At 45.6% G+C, this 14047-nt stretch overlaps 1 long non-coding RNA gene across 3 annotated transcripts in view; it reads left to right on the top strand.

Annotated features, from left to right (window-relative positions):
• Positions 1-14047, top strand: part of LOC149455953 (uncharacterized) — a 528482-nt gene that overhangs the window by 222070 nt on the left and 292365 nt on the right. The gene's annotated exons all lie outside the window — the stretch shown is intronic.

Here is a 14047-nt window from a genome sequence, read left to right as displayed (position 1 = left end):
AAACCCCACACAGGGCATTTAAGAGACACAACATGAATGCCTGTACAACACATGCTAAATGCTGATTAATGCTATAGGTGCGTTAATGTGCATTTAGGCTGCTTTAAAACTTAACGCCAGTGGGAAAGAGCCGTATGATTTCATGTTCGGTATATTTCTATTCTCCTGGTGATCCAACCAGTAACACAATTCCTATCCAGCACTGCATATAAAAAAAAAGGAATGATCTTTAGCCCTTTCACTGCCAGAGCCGTTTTTGCATTTTTTTGTGCACACGTTTAAAAATCATTTTAGGTCTGAAGATTACAGAAAAGCCCCAAACATTTTATATTTTCTGAAAGCAGACACCCTAGATCAATGTTTCTCAACCTTTTTTCAGTCAAATCACCCTTTAACCACTAGCCTACAGGGCACTTATACCCCCTTCCTGTCCAGGCCAATTTCCAGCTTTCAGCGCTGTCACACTTTGAATGACAATTGTGCGGTCATGCAACACTGTACCCATATGAAATTTTTATTTTTATTTTTTGACAGACAGAGCTTTATTTTGGTGGTATTTAATCACCTCTGGGTTTTAATTTATTTTTTTTTAACAAACCAAAAACCACTGAACATTTTGAAAAAAAAATATTTCTTTCTTAGTTTTTGTTATAAATTTTGTAAATTTGTCTCCTTCAATGATGTGCGCTAATGAGGCTGCAGTGATGGGCACTGATGGTCTGCACTGATGGACACTGATAGGTGGCACTTATGAGGAGGCACTAGTAGGTGGCACGGCACTGATGGGCATTGACAGGCATCACTGATGGGCACTCATATATATGGCACTGATAGGTGGCAATGATACGCGGCACTGACTGGCACTGTTAGGCTGCACTGATAGGCAGCACTGATGCACAATGATAAGCGGCACTGACTGGCACTGATTGGCATTGATAGGTGGCACTGACTTGCACTGATGGGTGACACTGAAAGGCAGCTCAGATGGGCACTGATATGTGGCATTGATGTGCACTGACAGCTCGAGAAGAGAGGAGAGGAGAGCCGGTTATCGGCATTTCTCTCCTCACGAGCTGTCACGCTGACAGCTCGAGAAGAGAGGAGAGCCGGTAATCGGCATTCCTCGGAGGGGACATGTGCACTGATCATCAGGGCACTGATGATCAGTGTGCCCTGATGATCAGTGTAGCCCCCCACTGGTAGGCACTGATTTGTGGCATTGATGTGGCACTGATGGATACTGGCAGGTGGCATGGATGAGCACTGAGAGCTGGCACTGATGGACACTGACAGGTGGCACTGCTAGGGCTACACTGATCATCAGGGCACACTGATCATCAGTGCCCTGATGATCAGTGCACATGTCCCCTCCGAGAAATGCCGATTACCGGCTCTCCTCTCTTCTCGAGCTGTCAGTGTGACAACTCGTGAGGAGAGAAATGCCGATAACCGGCATTTCTCTGTTTACATGTGATCAGCTGTGATTGGACACAGCGGATCACGTGACCGAGCCGACATCTTTGACTCTTTCCGTGGATCGGTGATCCACTGTGTCTGAGGGACACAGCGCACCGCCGATCGCCGTACTGCGCGCTCCCGGGGCTGCGCATGCGCGGTGAGAACAGGTAGACGTCATATGTTGTCCTTCCAGAACGAGAGAACCTTCTTGTGCCCGTCATTGGACTATATGGTGTGCAGGAGGAGGTTAAAATTATGGACAGTCCTGAGGCACCCTTTAAAATTTCAGACCGTCTTAAGTAACCCCATTCTAAAATGTGAAAAACTTTTCTAATAGTTTTATATAACGCAGCAACATCCACACATGTAGGACACTCAACATTAGAGGTGATTTATTCTTCCAAAGCAAATACACTTTTGCACACTGGTACTGGCTAGTATTCCATTGTTTCTCTTCTCCCTCAGTTTTTCTCCAACACTGAGCTAAGGTGACCCCAGCACTGATGGGAATGGGCAGGGGAGGGTCTAACTAGGATGCTGTGCAGGCAGCTGACATCCTCTTTATCAACTGATGATGTCATTGGTTGTCAGGACGCTGGCGGGTAGAAGGTTGTAATGGTGCACAATGATAACCTGTGGCTTTGTGTAACTAAAAAAAAAAAAAAAAATGCAACAGATGAAAAACGGATGTAAATGGATGTAAACGGACATACGGTCTGTTTTTGCGTTGGTAAAGGATGTAAAAACTGACGAGAAACTGATTTAAACTGATCCGTTTTTTTCTTTGAAAAAACATGACTGAAGTGATGAATAAACAGAATGCCCATGTGAAAGGACCCTTATGGCGCTTTGGGCAAAAATCCATTTTGATGGTATTCCCTATTTTATTGGTAAGGTTTCATAATCACTTCTCTGCTATTAATGCTGATTATTTTTAGCTTGCATAGCCATTATTTATTTATTTTTTATATAAAGCAGTGAAAGATTAGATCCCTTGCTGATCTTCTCCTGCTATTGGGGCTCTGTTTTGAAGATCTCTTATCAATTACTGTTAGTGACAAAGGTTTTAGCAGTTAATGTCTATACAGCGTACAAACTTCAGCAGGAACCGGAAATAAATTGGTCAAAGTTCGTTCAGTGGATGGCCCTGTCGGCCCCTTCCCGTTTGACATTCTTTGACTGAAAAATAGAAGGAGTTGGATGGAAAATCAGATCCGCAGCATAGATCCAGAAATAAAAGATTGATGGGGGTGGAGGTAGGCCTTCCACTACTGTACTGAAAACAAAAGCATTGGTATTTCTGTTGTGTTTCCGAGTTTGCATCGCTTCCTCTCTAATGAAACAATTGTCATTGGGATACTAAGGCTGGGGTTCTCCCTGTTAAGCTGGGGTTCACATTGTTGTGCTGTGGTGATGCAGACATTGGTGCGCTGCAATGCCATTCATTCCTAACCGCAACACAATGCGCAGTGATGTACTACACTGCATTGCAGTGTGCTGTGTCACAAAGAATTTTCCATGTACCTTTTTATTGTTGCGTTAGGCAGCCTATTCAAAAGAATGGGTAGGCTTATTGGAATGGACGGAATAATGCACATGCATTTACACAGCCAACAATGTGAATCTGTCCTACATGACAGGGAGTCCCGACTCCTGGACAATGGTGTATTTTGGTTTTGTGCTGCCCTAGGCAAGACTAAAATCACTGACACCAATGATGGTGCCCCATCATTACTGTCAGTTTGTGAGGAATAGCGCCCCATCATTGGTGTCAGTGTGAGGAATAGTGCCCCATCATTGATGTCAGTGGGATGAATAGTGCCCCATCATTGGTGTCAGTGTGAGGAATAGCGCCCCATCATTGGTGTCAGTGTGAGGAATAGTGCCCCATCATTAGTGTCAGTGGGAGGAATCGTGCCCCATCATTGGTGTCAGTGGGAGGAATCGTGCCCCATCATTGGTGTCAGTGGGAGGAATCGTGCCCATCATTGGTGTCAGTGGGAGGAATCGTGCCCCATCATTGGTGTCAGGGGGAGGAATCGTGCCCCATTATTGGTATCAGTGGGAGGAATCGTGCCCCATTATTGGTGTCAGGGGGAGGAATCGTGCCCCATCATTGGTGTCAGGGGGAGGAATCCTTCCCCATTATTGGTATCAGTGGGAGGAATCGTGCCCCATCATTGGTGTCAGGGGGAGAAATAGTACCCCATCATTGGTGTCAGTGGGAGGAATAGTGCCCCATCATTGGTATCAGTGGGAGGAATAGTGCCCCATCATTAGTGTCAGTAGGAGGAATAGTGCTCCATCATTGGTGTCAGTGGGAGGAATAGTACTCCATCATTAGTGTCAGTGGGAGGAATAGTGCTCCATCATTGGTGTCAGTGGGAGGAATAGTGCTCCATCATTAGTGTCAGTGGGAGGAATAGTACTCCATCATTGGTATCAGTGGGAGGGATAGTGCCCCATTATTGGTGTCAGTGGGAGGAATAGTGCCCCATCATTGGTGTCAGTGGGAGGAATAGTGCTCCATCATTGGTATCAGTGGGAGGGATAGTGCCCCATCATTGGTGTCAGTGGGAGGAATAGTGCCCCATCTTTGGTGTCAGTGGGTGGAAGTGCCCCATCATTGGTATCAGTGGGAGTAATAGTGTCCGATCATTGGTGTATCGGGCAGTGGGACAGGTGAGAGGCAGTGGAACAGGTGAGGGGCAGTGGGACAGGAGGAGCGCAGATGGACAGGTGAGGGGCAGTAGGACAGGAGAAGCGTAGAGGGACAGGTGGGGGGCAGCGTGACGGGGGGGCATGGAACAGGTTCGGGGCAACGGAACAGGAGGAGAGCAGTGGGACGGGTGAGGGGCAGTGGGACAGGAGAAGGAGCACAGAGGGACAGGAGGAGCGCAGAAGGATAGGTGAGGGGCAGTGGGACAGGAGGAGAGCAGAGGGATAGGTGAGGGGCTGTGGGACAGGAGGAGCGTAGAGGGACAGGTAGGGTTCAGTGTGACGGGGGGCATGGGACAGGATCGGGGCAACGGAACAGGAGGAGAGCAGTGGGACGGGTGAGGGGCAGTGGGACAGGAGAAGGAGCACAGAGGGACAGGAGGAGCGCAGAAGGATAGGTGAGGGGCAGTGGGACAGGAGGAGAGCAGAGGGATAGGTGAGGGGCTGTGGGACAGGAGGAGCGTAGAGGGACAGGTAGGGTTCAGTGTGACGGGGGGCATGGGACAGGATCGGGGCAGCGGGACAGGAGAAGCGCAGTGGGACAGGAGAAGCGTAGAAGGATAGGTGAGGGGCAGTGGGACAGGAGGAGCGCAGAGGGACAGGTGGGGGGCAGCGTGACAGGGGGCATGGGACAGGATCAGGGCAGCGGGACAGAAGGAGCGCAAAGGAACAGGTGAGGGGCAGTGGGACAGGAGGAGCACAGAAGGGACAGGTGGGGGGCAGCGTGACAGGAGGAGCACAGAGGGACAGGTGAGGGGCAGTGGGACAGGAGAGCACAGAGGGACAGGCGAGGGAGAGTGGGACAGGAGGAGCACAGAGAGACAGGTGAGGGGCAGTGGGACAGGAGGAGCACAGAGGGACAGGTGAGGGGCAGTGGGACAGGAGGAGCACAGAGGGACAGGTGAGGGGCAGTGGGACAGGAGGAGCATAGGGGGGCAGCGGGACAGGAGAAGCGCAGTGGGACAGGTGAGGGGCAGTGGGACAGGAGGAGGGCAGTGGGACAGGGGAAGGAGCACAGAGGGACAGGAGGAGCGCAGAAGGATAGGTGGGGGGCAGCGTGACAGGGGGCATGGGACAGGATCGGGGCAGCTGGGCAGGAGAAGTGCAGAGTGACAGGTGAGGGGCAGCTGGACAGGAGGAGTGCAGAGGGATAGGTGAGGGGCAGCTGGACAGGAGGAGCGCAGATGGACAGGTGGGGGGCAGTGGGGACAGATGGGGGGTAGTTGGACAATGTGGGGGACAGGAGGGTGGAAGTAGAACAGGTGGGGGGCAATGTGACAGGGGGACAGTGAGAAAGGAGTGGGGAAGCACCAGTCCTCCAAGCACTTACCTGTTCAGCAGCAGCTCCTCCAGATGGTGTCAGCATCACTCCAGGACGGCTGCCTGTGTCCCTTCTCCCTCAGGATCTCCGGCGGCAAAAGAGCGGGTGGGCTCCTCCACCCTGACCTCGTCCTCTTCTGCTTCTTCCTTCGCTGGCACCTTCCTGCACATCCCGACACACTGACCCGCTCACCGCTGACCCGCCCACCACTCCGCTCTGCTCTGCAGCCGGTCCCTTGGCCTGGGTGACCCTTCTTGCCATGGCAGCCCTGTCCCTTTCCCACAGAAGTCTCGCTTCTGTAGGAAAGGGGGGGCGGCACTGCCGCCGTGCCACCCCCTGAAACGTGCCGCCCTAGGCAAATGCCTTGTTTGCCTCGCAGCAAATACGCCCCTGCTCCTGGATAGGAGTATAAAAATGACAGAGGTTCTAATCTTCCTCCACTTTATACTAACACTGAAAAAAAAAATGTGGGCTGATCTGTTTTGCACTTGGCCTTTTGACAATGGAGCAGGTGGTCTGAAATGAGATTCATGAATAGGGTATGGAGGGAGTATACAGTATCGGTTAGGATGCACTCATACCTGAGCAGAGCGATTTTTAAAGCAATTTTTGTGCGTTTTTGCAAGAACATACAAGCATTTTAGAAGTGTATTACAAGTGTTTTGTTCAATTTGTTAGTATTCAAACTTCAGGGGTTTTTGTTTTAGCCAATTGGAAGCACTGGGGGGGAATCAGTTATATGAGCTAAAAAAATTTCTAAAATACACCTGAAAGAATGCTCGAATTTTCAGTTGTTGAAGTCTTTTGGGGCAAAATTGCTCAATTTTGTCTGAAAAGTAGCTCATATACTTTTCTGAGAGACAGGCATCCAGCTTCAAACAGGATGTTGAAATGTGAACATTGGCTGTTGAAAACAATGGGATTTGGATTGTTGAGCGATTTGGGCTTCTAGTTAAAAAATGCTTAGGTTTGAATGGGGCCTTAAAGTGGTTGTACAGGCTTAAGGTTTTTTGCCTTTATGCATTCTATGCAGAAAAAAACATAAATTTAACTTTGGTGCAGTGTTGCATGACCGCGCAATTGCAAGTTAAAGTAAAGCTTCTGCAACTGCAAGTAATGCAAATCGCTTCTGTAACTGCTTCCGCCCTATAGCAGAAATACTGCTACAGGGCGGCACGGGTGTGCAAAATCATGTGTATATATATATGTGTGTGTGATTCGCGTTCCTGTGGTTTAACGCCCCTCCCAGGTAGAGTCAGATTGCCCATCAGTATACCAGTAATCACATTTAACCCCTTGATTGCCAGGAACACGCCCACATACACAATAAACCTCCATTGCTAATATAGTGTCTAAACTGATCAATATCTTTGATCAGATCAGCACTATACCAGCGCTCACATTAGTATAGTGTCCCCAAAAACACGGCGTTAGCGGGATTAGCCCCTACGCTTACCCCTCCCCCCCTCCTCCCTCAGCAAGTGCAGTGTCAGTAGATCACTGCCACTTGATACATTGCACACAAAACCGCAGTGTTGGCAGAATCAGGCCTGATCTCTGCTAGCACTTGCCAGTAAATTTTGATGACTCTGATATGCAGCAGAGTGTCAGTACTAGTGCCACACTACCTTTTGGTGAACTGGCAAGCACCAGCGGCCTAGTACATCCTGGTCTTTCACATACCAGCACTGCAGCACTTAGTATATTCTAATGGTGGGCATACCAAACACCTTTTCTGGCAGAGATTTCTTCTCTTTTTTCATTCAGCCCACACAAAATACAAAAAAAAAAGAACATAGCATATATACCCAACAAGAACCAGCGACGTACTGGTACATCACTAGACTTTGGTTATACCAGGATAATGCCTACAGCTGCAGGCATCATCCTGGTATCGTTTTTCTCAGCCGGCTTTAATGTAAAAGCAATCCTAGTGGCTAATTAGCTGCAGGATTGTTTTTACAAGCAGCGGGAGAGGATACCCCCGCCTCCCCCACTGCCTTCCATGGCCTTCTCAGGCAGTCCCGTGCCATCGGGCGAACCTGAGAATGCAGCTGGTGTTTCTGCCAGCTGACCATAGAACTGATTTCAGACCTGAATGTAGCCAATCATCTCTATAGTCTAAGAAATTGGAAGCTACGAGCATTTCATCGCTTCAGTTTTGCAGGATACAAACAGCACCATTTATAAATTGGGAAAGCATCTGATCACACCAATCTTGGTGAGATTAGATAATGTAAGGGCAGAGGAGATATCTAGAGTCTGATAGACCCCAGATTTCTCAAAAAAGAATATATGACAATCCCCATTGAAGTTATAGGGGATATTTGCATTTCCTGTGATAGCATTAAAAGTGATCAAAAAAAAAATGAAAGGGACAGTGTAAAAATAATTAAAAAAATCAAAATAACTTTAAAAAAAAAAAGCATTGACCCTGTGCAGGTATGTAAACAGCGGTTGCACCATGCATGTGAGGTATCGCCGTGAACGTCAGATCGAGGGCAGTAATTCTAGCACTAGACCTCCTCTGTAAATCTAAAATGGTAGCTTTTAAAGGCTTTTAAAGCGTTGCCTATGGATATTAAAAATGTTTGCAGTTTGTCGCCATTGCACGGGGCATGCAGTTTTAAAGCATGTCATGTTTGGTATCGCTTTACTCAGAATACCATCATCTTTTATATTTTACCAAATAATTGGCCAAAATATTGTGTTTTTGTGCATTGAAAGTAAAAAAGTGTATTTTTTCAAAAATATTGTGTTTGATAAATCGCTGCACGAGTACTATGGGACATAAAAAATTGCAGCACCCATCATTTTATTCACTAGAGTGTCTGCTTTAAAAAATATACATTGTTTGGGGGTTCAAAGTAATTTCCTAGCAAAGAATACTGATTATTTTCATGTGAGCAAAAAGTGTCAGAAAAGGCTTGGTCTTCAGGTGGTTAGAAGAGTGAATGATGTGTGGCATAAAATTCTTATGCTGGGCATAAAATGTCCCCCCCCCCTCCAAAACGACCCCTTTTTGGAAAGTAGACATCCCAAACTACTTGCTGAGAGGCATGTTAGGTCAATGGAAGGATTTTTTTTTTTACCACAAGTTTTTGGAACATGACTAAAAAAATAAATAAATATTTTTTTTTTTACACAATGTTGTCACTTAAATGATTTATTGTTCACACATGCCATGGGTATATGTGGAATTACTCCCCAAAATATATTTTGCTTCTTCTCCCGAGTATGGGGGTACTACATGTGAGAGACATTTTGACAGTCTAGCCAAGTACAGGACCCCAAAATCCAATAAGCACCTTCAAGTTTTTAAAGGGCTTTATTTCCTCATTACACTTCCTGACTACCTATCACAGTTTCGAAGGCCCTGAAATGCCAGGATAGCACCAACCCCCCCCCAAAGGACCCCTTTTTGGAAAGTAGACACCCCAAGGAATTTGATAAGAAGCATGTTGAGTATTTTGCAGATCTCGTTTGGTGCTACAAGTTTTTGGGAAATGAAGAAAGAAAACAAAAATATATTTTTTCTTGTGAGAAAAAAATTTGATCTGCAAAATACTCACCATGCCCTTTTTTAAAATCCTTGGGGTGTCTACTTTCCAAAAAAGGGTCATTTGGGGGGGGGGGGGGGTTGGTGCTATCCTGGCATTTCAGGGCCTCCGAAACTGTGATAGGTAGTGAGGAAGTGAAATGAAGAAGTTACGCACCTTCAGGCTTTCAAAGTGGTCATTGGATTTCAAGCTCCTGTATGTGGCTAGGCTCCCAAAAAGTCTCACACATGTGGTATCCCCATACTCAGTGGAAGTAGCAGAATGTATTTTGGGGTGTAATTCCACATATGCCCATGGCTTGTGTGAGAAATATATAATTTAACTGACAACTTTGTGTAAAAAAAAAAAATGTTTTTGTCATTTTCCAAAAACTTGGGAAAAAAAAATACCTATTCAATGGACTCAATGGGGTTCATTTACTAAAGCTGGAGAGTCCAAAATCAGACTCCCTTCTGCATAGAAACCAATCAGCTTCCAGGTTTCATTGCCAAAGCTTCATTGATCAAGCTGAGGTTAGAACAGCAATGGGCAAACTACGGCCCGCGGGCCGTATACGGCCCGGCGGACCTTTTAATCCGGCCCGCGGAGCTAGGCTCCCGCTAGGCTCCTCTCACAGTCCGCCCTGAAGACCGGTGCAGCATGAAAATCTGTCTCCTGTGAGGATCTGTCCCCCTTGACGTATCTGCGCATGTGCCGGAGATCGCCGATCGGCTGCTAATGCCTGAAACTGGCACATGCGCAGATACGTCGAGGGGGACAGATCCTCATAGGAGACAGATTTTCATGCTACACCGGAACGAAGTGGGAACAAGAGGAACAAGAGGAACGCGCGGAGCAAAGGTAAGTGAATTGACACAGGGCGGACTTGGGGACTTAATATGGGGGATGAATTAATATGGGGGATGAATTACTATAGGGGGGATGAATTACTATGGGGGATGAATTACAATATGGGGGATGAATTACTATGGGGGATGAATTACTATATGGGGGATGAATTACTATAGGGGGGATGAATTACTATGGGGGATGAATTACTATATGGGGGATGAATTACTATGGGGGATGAATTACTATATGGGGGATGGATTACTATAGGGGGGATGAATTACTATGGGGGATGAATTACTATATGGGGGATGAATTACTATAGGGGGATGAATTACTATGGGGGATGAATTACTATGGGGGATGAATTACTATAGGGGGGATGAATTACTATGGGGGATTAATTACTATATGGGGGATGGATTACTATAGGGGGGATGAATTACTATGGGGGATGAATTACTATGGAGGATGAATTACTATATGGGGGATGAATTACTATAGGGGGGATGAATTACTATATGGGGGATGAATTACTATGGGGGATGAATTACTATAGGGGGGATGAATTACTATGGGGGATGAATTACTATATGGGGGATGAATTACTATATGGGGGATGAATTACTATATGGGGGATGAATTACTATGGGGGATGAATTACTATATGGGGGATGAATTACTATATGAGGGATGAATTACTATAGGGGGGATGAATTACTATGGGGGATGAATTACTATATGGGGGATGAATTACTATGGGTGATGAATTACTATATGGGGGATGAATTACTATATGGGGGATGAATTACTATGGGGGATGAATTACTATATGGGGGATGAATTACTATGGGGGTTGAATTACTATATGGGGGATGAATTACTATGGGGGATGAATTACTATATGGGGGACGAATTACTATATGGGGGATGAATTACTATGGGGGACGAATTACTATGGGGGACGAATTACTTTGGGGGATGAATTACTATATGGGGGATGAATTACTATAGGGGGGGATGAATTACTATATGGGGGATTAATTACTATGCTTACTATGGGGGAATATTACTATACTTACTATGGATGACACATACACATCATTCATCTACTCTTGGTCCGGCCCCCGGGTCCAATATATGAACCCATTGCGGCCCTCAAGTCAAAAAGTTTGCCCACCCCTGGGTTAGAAGCTGATTGGTTTCTATGCAGAAGGGAGTCTGATTTTGGACTCTCCAGCTTTAGTAAATAAACCCCAATATGTCTCTCAGCAGATAGCTTAGGGTGTCTACTTTCCGAAAAGGGGTCATTTGGGGGTGTTTGTACTGTTCTGGTATTTTAGCACTTCAAGAAATGTGATGGGCAGTCAGAAAGTAAAAGCTGCGTAAATTCCATTATCTATACCATAGTTTGTAGACGCTATAACTTTCACACAAAGCAACTAACATACACTTATTGGGATTTTGTAACCAAAAACATGTAGCAGAATACATTTTGGCCTAAATTTATGACAACATTTTTGTTTTTTGGATAGTTTTTATGCAAGAAATGAGAAAATATTGTTTTTTTTTTTTCAAATTTTTTTTTTGTTAAAACCTTTTAAGTTTATAGCGCCAAAAATAAAAAGCGCACAGGTGACTAAATACCACAGAAAGAAAGCTCTACTGTATTTGTGTGACGAAAAGGACGTAAATTAAATTTATGTAACATATTGCATGACCGCGCAATTGTCAGTTAAACTAGTGCAGCGCTGTATAGCAAAACAATGGCGTAAATTGCAGTATCTATACCATAGTTTGTAGACGCTATACCTTTAACACAAAGCAATCAATATACACTTATTGGGATTTTTTTACCAAAAATATGTAGAAAAATACATTTTGGCCTAAACTTATGACTAACTTTGAGTTTATTATATATTTTTTATAGCCGAAAGTAAAAAATATTGTATTTCTTAAAAATTTTCAGTCTTTTTTTCTTTATAGCACTAAAAATAAAAAGCTCACAGGTGATCAAATACCACCGAAAGAAAGCTCTATTTGTGTGAGAAAAAGGATGTAAGTTTTGTTTGGGTACAGCATTGTATGACCGCGCAATTATCTGTTGAATTAGTGCAGCGCCGAATAGCAAAAAGAGGCGTGGTCATTAAGGGGGGTAAATCCTCTGGAGGGCAAGTGGTTAATACATTGAGCACAATAAAATAAACATTTCCTATTAAACTGTGTGAAACTTCTTGCCCCAACACTTGCAGTTTACAATTTTCCACGTTAATGGCTTCTGCTCTCTCAGGTCTGCTTCCCTGAACGTCTGGTCCTCACATGAAAGCGTTAAAAGTAGACAGTGCAGTATCAAGTCAGTCTAAGCTTGGAGGAGGGAAGAGCAGGGGAGTGCCTTGCCATCCTAGGCCATGGGGCTGTGTGTTTGTATTGATATGCACAGTGTGAGGAAACACAGCTCTAGTCTCTACATGCATGGGTGACTCAATAGGACACTGCAGGAGAAAAGAGCCAGCCTGGAACAGGAAACCTGAGGCATCAGTCATGGTACCAGCTTACACAGGAACTTAGGCAAGAATGAAAAACATACCGTCAGCTGCTCCCTTGGCTTCCAGAGCAGTATTTATATGTAATCCCTTCAGTGGGGTATCTTGAGCATAATAAAGTTCTGTAATGGTCAGCAGAAAATGTTAGGGTGTTGGGGTACTTGGTAACTATTTGTTGGGGTGTCATTGTGTAGAAAATCAACTGTTGCTGTAGCCCTGGTTCATACCAGTGCGACTTGTCATGAGACTTGAGAGTTCAAAGTTGCATGGCAAGTCGCACCCCATTACTGGCAAAGGAACGGTTCAAATCGATGCTACTCAAGTTTCAGCGCCTTTGAAAAAGGTTCCTGCACTCGTTTTTGTGTGACTTCATTGCGACTTGCATTGACATTTGTCGCGCAGTGTCAGTAAGTCACAATGAAGTTACACTAAATAGTCGGGTTCAAAGTCGAGTGATCCAGGGCTTAATTTGGATCTAGATATGTAATCTAGATATCAGATATCTAATGAGTCTGTATTTCCTCAACCACTTGCCCTCCAGAGGATTTACCCCCCTCCTGACCAGGCCATTTTTTGCGATATGCTGCGTTACTTTAACTGACAATTGCGCGGTCATGCAGCGCTGTACATAAATGAAATGTATGTCCTTTTTTCCCAAGTAGAGCTTTCTTTTGGTGGTATTTGATCACCTCTGTGGTTTTTATTTTTTGTGCTATAAACAAAAAACAAACAATATTTTTGAATATTTTAAAAATCAAACTTTATTCTGCTACATGTCTTTGCTAAAAAATAAATGCCAATACATGTAAATTAATTGATTTACGTGGACGTTATAGCGTCTAAAAATGGCGGTATATGCAGTGGTGTATTTATGTTTTGTGCTGCCCTAGGCAACACAAAAATCGCCACCCCTCCCCCCTCCCCCTCCCCATGCACCCTCACTGTCTTTAGTGCACCAACGTTTGCTGGGCGGAACTTAGTGGTCGGCCACATCTTTCTGTGAAGGTGTCAGTTAATGGTATGAGCAGCGAGAAGGTGTCAGTTAATGGTATGAGCAGCGAGAAGGTGTCAGTTAGTGGTATGAGCAGTGAGAAGGTGTCAGTATTTGGTATGAGCGGCGAGAAGGTGTCAGCGGTATGAGCGGCGAGAAGGTGTCAGTTAGTGGTATGAGGGGAGAGAAGATGTCAGTTAGTGGTATGATAGGCGAGAAGGTGTCAGTTAGTGGTATGAGGGGAGAGAAGATGTCATTTAGTGGTATGAGCGGAGAGAAGGTGTCAGTTAGTGGCATGAGCGGTGAGAAGGTGTCAGTTAGTGGCATGAGCAGCAAGAAGGTGTCAGTGGCATGTGTGGCAAGAAGGTGTCAGCTAGTGGTATGAGTCAGCCACCTGGCAGTCTCTGGTCAGTCTTGGTCAGTCACCTGTCAGTCTCTGGTCAGTCACCTGTCAGTCTTGGTCAGTCACCTGTCAGTCTTGGTCAGTCACCTGGCAGTCTCTGGTCAGTCTCGGTCAGTCACCTGGCAGTCTCTGGTCAGTCTCGGTCAGTCACCTGTCAGTCTCGGTCAGTCACCTGTCAGTCTTGGTCTGTCACCTGTCAGTCTCGGTCTGTCACCTGGCAGTCTC

This window comes from Staurois parvus, unplaced genomic scaffold (genome assembly GCF_062004578.1).
Source record: "Staurois parvus isolate SC_StPar_1 unplaced genomic scaffold, SC_StPar_1.0 ptg000380l, whole genome shotgun sequence".
Lineage (NCBI taxonomy): Eukaryota > Metazoa > Chordata > Amphibia > Anura > Ranidae > Staurois > Staurois parvus.
The sequence above is the reverse complement of the archived record's forward strand: the minus strand, read 5'-3'. Positions and strand labels throughout refer to the sequence as shown.